This window comes from Myotis brandtii, unplaced genomic scaffold, assembly GCF_000412655.1.
Source record: "Myotis brandtii unplaced genomic scaffold, ASM41265v1 scaffold1557, whole genome shotgun sequence".
Lineage (NCBI taxonomy): Eukaryota > Metazoa > Chordata > Mammalia > Chiroptera > Vespertilionidae > Myotis > Myotis brandtii.
Genome location: NW_005355651.1, coordinates 587,144 through 594,373, shown reverse-complemented (window position 1 = coordinate 594,373; position 7,230 = coordinate 587,144).

The following is a 7,230-nucleotide window of genomic DNA, read 5'->3' as shown; positions in this document are numbered from 1 at the left end:
CCCTGCGGTGGCCTGAAGACCCCCTCGCCTTGCCGTGGCCTGAAGACCCCCTCGCCCTGTGGTCCCTGCAGGACCCCCTTGTCCTGTGGTCCCTGCAGGACCCCCTCACCCTGCGGTGGCCTGAGGACCCCCTCGCCCTGCGGTGGCCTGAAGACCCCCTCGCCTTGCCGTGGCCTGAAGACCCCCTCGCCCTGTGGTCCCTGCAGGACCCCCTTGTCCTGTGGTCCCTGCAGGACCCCCTCACCCTGCGGTGGCCTGAAGACCCCCTCGCCCTGCGGTCCCTGCAGGACCCCCTTGTCCTGTGGTCCCTGCAGGACCCCCTCACCCTGCGGTGGCCTGAGGACCCCTGGGCCCTGAGGGACCCGCCCTGAGGCTCTGGGCTGCGGGTCCCCTGGCGTCAGGCCCCTGGGTTATGGGGTCTGTGGGTCCCTCCTCTGAGCTGTGGGTCTGGAGGCTGCCCTCCGGGAGCGGCCGGGCTCCATGCTGCCGGCCAACCAGTGGGTCATCCTGTTGAGCACCCGCTGGGCTTCCAGCCCCTGAGCCTCGTCTCCCCCAGAGCTGCTGCCTGCTGCCCGGGAGGCTGACCCTCCCAGCGCCCGCTCCGCCCGCTCCCCGACTTCGTTTTCCTGCCAGATTAGCCCCTTTAAACCCGTGAAATCGACACCTGATCACAACTGAGTCCAGTGCCTGCTGCTCTGGAACAACCGATTCCGATTTGCGTAAATTCTCCTGCTGACCTGGTGGAGGTCCCCGCCCCTTTGCCCCAATAAACCCGCTCGCTCTGCATCGGATGCTGCCTCTCTTGTCATTGTTTTTATTGGTTTTCAAAGTTTGGTTTGTGATCGGCCTGGGCTCAGGCCTTTGGAGCACAGCGTTTCACCCGGAGAAGGTGTGAGGCCGGGGGGTGGGGGTCCCCTGGTGACCCCTCTGCCTCACAGGTAAGGAGTCCACTGTTTCCCACCGTCGACGCCGTAGATTTCATTCCTGAGGGTCCGCCCACGGGCATCAGCCTCTCCCTGGGGCTCCATGAGGGAACCGTACCCCACAGTTACATTCGGTTTTGACTGTGCGTCTTCTGAGCCACGCTGAGTTAGCGTTTGTCCAGATGTCAACTGGGTGAGGAAACACTCACAACAGGTTGTGTAGAATATGTGAATAGAGCTACTCTCATGGCCTGAAAAAGAGAAAATGTAAAATGCCAGGGGGTTGGAAGGCCTCATGTTATCTCTACATATACGGGCAAGTGGGTGTTCAGTGTGAATATGTGTGCGTATGTGTGTCTATGAGAGAGAGAGAGAGAGAGAGAGAGAGAGACTTAAAGATTAAAACTGTGAGGAATGGAGTTATATGGGGGGAGTATGTTGGCTTGTTATAAAGATACTAGAGGTCCAGTGCACAAAATTTGTGCAGGGGGAGGGGTCCCCTCAGCCCAGCCTGCACCTTCTCCAATCCAGGACCCCTTGGGGGATGTCCGACTGCCAGTTTAGGCCCAATCGCGGCCCTAAACCGGCAGTCAGACATCCCTCTCACAATCCTAACTGACCCCCCTGCTGGCCTGATCGCCCCTCACTGCCTCTGCGTGCCTGCCTGGTCACCCCTTACTGCCGCCCCTGCTGGCCTGGTTGCCCCCAACTGCCCCCTCCCTGTCAGCCTGGTCGCTCCTAACTGCCCCCTTGCCGGCCTGGTCACCCCTTACTGCCCCCCCTGCTGGCCTGGTCACCCCCAACTGCCCCCCTTGCTAGCCTGGTCACCCCTTATGGCCCTCCCCGCTGGCCTGGTCACCCCTTGCAGCCTGCTGTTCAGTCGTTTGGTCGTCCCTCACTAGACCTCCTGCCGGCCTGGTCACAGGCAGCCATCTTTGTGATGGCATGAGGCTTAATTTGCATATTACCTCTTTATTATATAGGATACACATTTATGAATTATAAACTTATAGAATTATTATGTCCTGGGTAATTTTCCTTGAACTTATTGAGTTTCTCAAGTAATAAAAGACAAGTGAATTACCCCCCACCCCTTTTTTTTGGTGACTTCTGCACTGAGTTGGAGATATAATTAGATTAAAGTTTGTAATTGATATGTTAGAGAAAGGAGAAGGGAGAGAGAAACATGAGCTGTTGCCTCCGACATGTGCCCAGACTGGGGATTGAACCTGCAACACTCAGTGCATGGGATGCAGCCACCACCTGAGCCCCCCGGCCAGGCTCTGATTAAATCACCTTCCATGTTGTAAACCTTATCACCTGCCTGGTGTCCCCGGGGCCCACTGCTCCTGTGACAGGGAGAAGGAAGTAGACCCTTGTAAGGGATCACTGAGATCCGCAACAGAACACGCTCTGTGCTTATTGTTTGTTTAAGTTTCGTGTCTCAGAGGCTCAATGCGGGGTCAGCACTCGGTTAGAGCTTTTCCGGAACATACTCAGCGAGGCCTCCCCGAGCAAGAGAACAGCCGCCAAGATGAGCTTTTACTCCAACGTGTGCTCTAAGCACTCGCGGATTTGCCTTCCCTGACTCCTTCTCGCTGCCTTTTTCCAACTGAACCTGGAGAAGTGGCCTCTTCCCCATGTCGTTGAGACACCCAGGGGCTAAGCAGGGGGGTGGGGCCAGGTCCTGGCACCCAGGGACCCAGCACACACGGCAGCAGGGGGGTGAGAGGACAGCGTCATCGGATGCTCCTCCCGGGTGCTCACCAGCCCCCGCCAGCTCCCTCGTCCTTCCTGTGCGCCTAGCACACAGGCCGACAAAATCGTCTTTGGTTTAAACGCATGAAAGTCATGGCAGTGAAGTAAGATCTCTGTCACTCGCATCCGGAGAGTAATCATGACGAAGCCTGCATCACGGAGGGCGGAGCTGCTCAGGGACGGCGGCGTCCAGGGCAGTCGCATTTCTATCAGCGGGACCGGAAGGTCCAGGCCTGAGCATTGCCACTAGCCCCGGAGGCGGGCGGCTCGCTCTTAGGTGACGAGGGAGAGCAAAACAGGGACTAAAGAACCCGCTCAGGAAATGAAACGCCATGCGGGGGAGGAAGTCCAGGAAGCAACCGGCAAACCTTCTGGAACTCGGAGCTTCTCACTTCAAACAAGGAAGGCCCCGCCCGACCAGGAGTGACCAGCACAGGAGGAGGTTAAAGACCGACATGCCCCCGGGTGAAGGGAGGGGCGCAGCGACACAGAGGGTCCCCCTGGGGCGCCCGGGGAACGTCTGCCTTCCAGAGCTGTGGTCGCCAGCCTTTCGGACCTCACTGACCACCGGCTGGCGACCACTGTTCTAGAGGAATTTTCTTAAAAATATATTTTTATTGATTTCAGAGAGGAGGGGAGAGGGAGAGAGATAGAAACATCAATGATGAGAGAGAGTCATGGATGGGCTGCCTCCGGCACGCCCTACACTGGGGGTCGAGCCCGCAACCCGGGCATGAGCCCTTGACTGGAATCGAACCATGACCTCCTGGTTCATAGGTCAATGCTCAACCACTGAGCCACACTGGCCAGGCACTGAGGGAAACTCTGGGGGGAGAGGCCAGACAATGAAACGGGGGGGAGGAGGCAGAGGTAGGTTCGAATGCTTCGGAGCTCAGCTTTCCAGAGGACAATGTGGAGATCAGATTTCAGGAGTCACGCGGGATGAGGCAGTACCTTCCGCATCCTTCTCCTCTATGTAACCTTCCCTGTATCTCACCACTGCTCATTCCATTTACCTTGTCTTTCTTCTCTTTCCTCTCTCTCTGTCTCTATGATATTTTACCTCTTATGTACATCTGCTCCTTTTCTTTAAAATTCTTTATTGTTGCAGGTATTACATATGTCCCCCCACCCCCACCCCATCGTCCTCTCCCAGCTGCCTCTGCCCTCGAGCACCTCCCTGCGTGTGGGCACCAGGGACACTGGGCCGGTGACTGAGCTGGTTGATGGGGACACCGAGGGCCATGGGGGGCTGGGTCTGCCATCGGCTCAGGACCCACGTGAGCAGGGCCCCCGGGTTGGTCCTTCACAACCTCCCAGCTCTCCTGCCCGCGGGGCACGAGGGCCCTCAGCTCCTTGTTCTGCATTTAGCTCCCTAAGTAGGTTTTTGTTGCTGTTCGCTTTTTTCTGTTAATTCTCATCCAAGTATGTTTTCCAGTGCTTTTTAGAGAGCGTAGAAGGGAGGGGGAGAGACCGAGAGAAACAGCCACGTGAGAGAGACACATCGATCGGTTGCTTCCCACTCGTGCCCTGACCACCGGGAATTGAGCCTGCAACCCAGGTACACACCCTGGACCGGAATCGAACCCGTGACCTTCCATTCCTCAGGCTGATGCTCCGACCACTGAGAAAAACGAGCTAGGGCCGTCCTTCAATAGGTTTGCTCTTCAACTTCACACAGGAGCTCTGTGAGAAATGCTGGTGACTTAGAAAAGACCAAGACGTTTGTCTTTGAAGAGTTAGTTCATGTTGAGGGAGAGAAACACATTTTCTCACATTAACGCCGCGTGAGGGGGGCTGTGCAGAGCGTAGGCAGAGGGCGGTCCAGGCAGCGGCACCGTCGCTGGGAGAATAGGACGCGGGGCTCGGGGGGGAGAGCGACCAGGCATCTTATGAACGTGTGATGTCTGGGAAGCCAGAGGGGAAAGACGGCGTAAGGATTACAAGTGGGATTGCCCAGCCCCAGGTGGAGAAATAGAGGCAGAGCCACACTGGTGGCCGGGGTGCCCCAGCTTTGTGTCCGGGGTGACAAGACGCCAAAGATTAAAAACAACCTTCACACTAATCCACGGGGTGGTTCTTGGGCGCGTGCTGTTCCTGGGGAGCAAAATTCAGGCGCTTATTCATGTGACTGGGCCTCACTCCGTGGCCACGAACCGTCTAATGGAATCCTAATGGGGGGAGGGGGGCGGGAGGGGAGCAGAGCTCAGGTGTGCGGACTGTCCCTTGGGAGGGAATGTGAGTTAGTGTTCAAGTTCAAAAAACTTTGTGTAGCTACTCAACAGGAAAGCCCCTGTCAGCCGGCCTTCCCACCCTGCATGGGCTTTCCCTGCCCTGTCCCTCAGGGATCTCTGATCCATCCATCCATCCATCTATCCATCCATCCATCCATCATCTCTCTATTGTCTATCTGTCATTTATCTATCTATCATCTATCTATCTACTAGTATCTATCTATCTATCTATCTATCTATCTATCTATCTATCTATCCATCCATCCATCTACCTACCTACCTATGTATTGTCTAACTATCCATCATCTATCTTTCATCTAATATCTATCAGCTACCATCTCTCTATCTGTTGCCTGTCTATCTATCTATCTATCTATCTATCCATCCATCCATCTATCTATCTATCCATCCATCTACCTACCTATCTATGTCTGTCTATCTATCTATCTATCTATCTATCATCATCTATCTAATATCTATCATCTATTTAGACATTTCTTTCACACTGCGATCCTTTGGGCAGTGTTATCTGCCTTTAACTCGGGGGCCTCTAGCAGCGTCTGTCTGCTCTGCAACCACCACATCCCTCTGTGCAGTTAATTGAGGCTCCTTCGCTGTAGTGCCCACCTCACAGGAGATGAAAGGGTGACCCCCTGTGACCTTGCTTTGGAACTTCCTATTTGCTCAGCGGTTTTCAATGTGCAATTTCCAATGTGCTTGAAGAAAATAATTTGGTATTTATTTTCCTGCTTCTAAGCGCAGCCCCGAGGGGCCATTAAAATGTTACACACTATAAATTTGATGGTAGATTACTTTCCTACAGCACTTGGCTGGGAAGCTCATCTTCTCAGCTGATGTAATTGAAGCCCCTTACGGAGCACCCGTACCCACCGCTGCAGGAGCACTGAGCAGAATTATTTAGCCATGAACTCGTCTGGTTCTGGCGGCGGATCGGGTGGTCAGTGCTGTGTTTCTTTCACGCACCATTTATAGCCCACATTTGTGCTGCTTCTGAACGTACCAGCATGCTTTATGACACGGCGAGCCGCGTTGGGGACCGAGAAGAGGGTCGCAATAAAATACAACACGGCCAGAGGACAGAGACCAGCTCCGTCCCAGCTCCTGTAAACAACCGAGAGGCACAATTAACCCACAGCGACCGCGGCTGCTTGTCAGGCAACGCTGATCTGAAGGCCACGGCAACGCGGTAAACTGACTTCTAGCCGCAAAGCACACGAGAGCATATTTATGAAGGAATTCATCTATTGCAGTGGTTCTCAACTTCCCTAACGCCGCGACCCTTTAATACAGTTCCTCATGTTGTGACCCAACCATAAAATTATTTTCGTTGCTACTTCATGACTGTCATGTTGCTACTGTTATGAATTGTCATGTAAATATCTGATATGCAGGATGTATTTTCATTGTTACAAATTGAACATAATTAAAGCATAGTGATTAATCACAAAAACAATATGTAATTATATATGTGTTTTCCGATGGTCTTAGGCGACCCCTGTGAAAGGGTTGTTCGAACCCCAAAGGGGTCATGACCCACAGGTTGAGAACCGCTGATCTATTGGCTTGAAATTGGATGACACAGTCAGGAGACGGTGGGAAACATCCCACCCACAGGGAGAGACTGCAGGGCCCTCCAGGCAGCAGAGACCAGCCCGACCCTCTGACATCGATAACAAACGAATCAGACGCGGCGATCACGTCCTTTATCTGCTGGTTAGAAACGTCTGCTCCGTCCAGGCCTGCTGGTCTACCTGCCTTGCCCTGTGGCTCCTCTTCCGTCAGCATGCTTGTCTCCCCACTGACCTGTGTTCTCCAGGCTCCACCAAGTCAGGCTGCTCTGTGACGACCCTCAAGAAAGCTGTGGCCCTGGCTGGTGTGGCTCAGTGGATAGAGCATCGGCCTGCAGCCTGAAGGGTCCCGGGTTCGATTCAGATGCCCAGGTTGTGGGCTCCATCCCCAGCGCGGGGCGTGCAGGAGGCAGCCGATCCATGATTCCCTCTCATCACTGATGTTTCTCTCTCTCCCTCTCCCTTCCTCTCTGACATCAATGAAAATATATTTAAAAAGAAGCTGTGATGAGTCCCCAGCAGCCACAAGCCACCCCTTTCCTACAGACTCGTGATTCCCACCATCAGACTCATCCCCCGGCGTCCTCCACCCACACTGCTTCTCTCCCAGGGACGCCCTGCGAGCACAGACCAGCCTGCACGACTCGGCTCCCAGGGATCAGCCTGATGCCTCGTCTTGTCGCACTTGGACGCAAAGTGCTGCTGCCCGTCACCCCCAATCCCTGC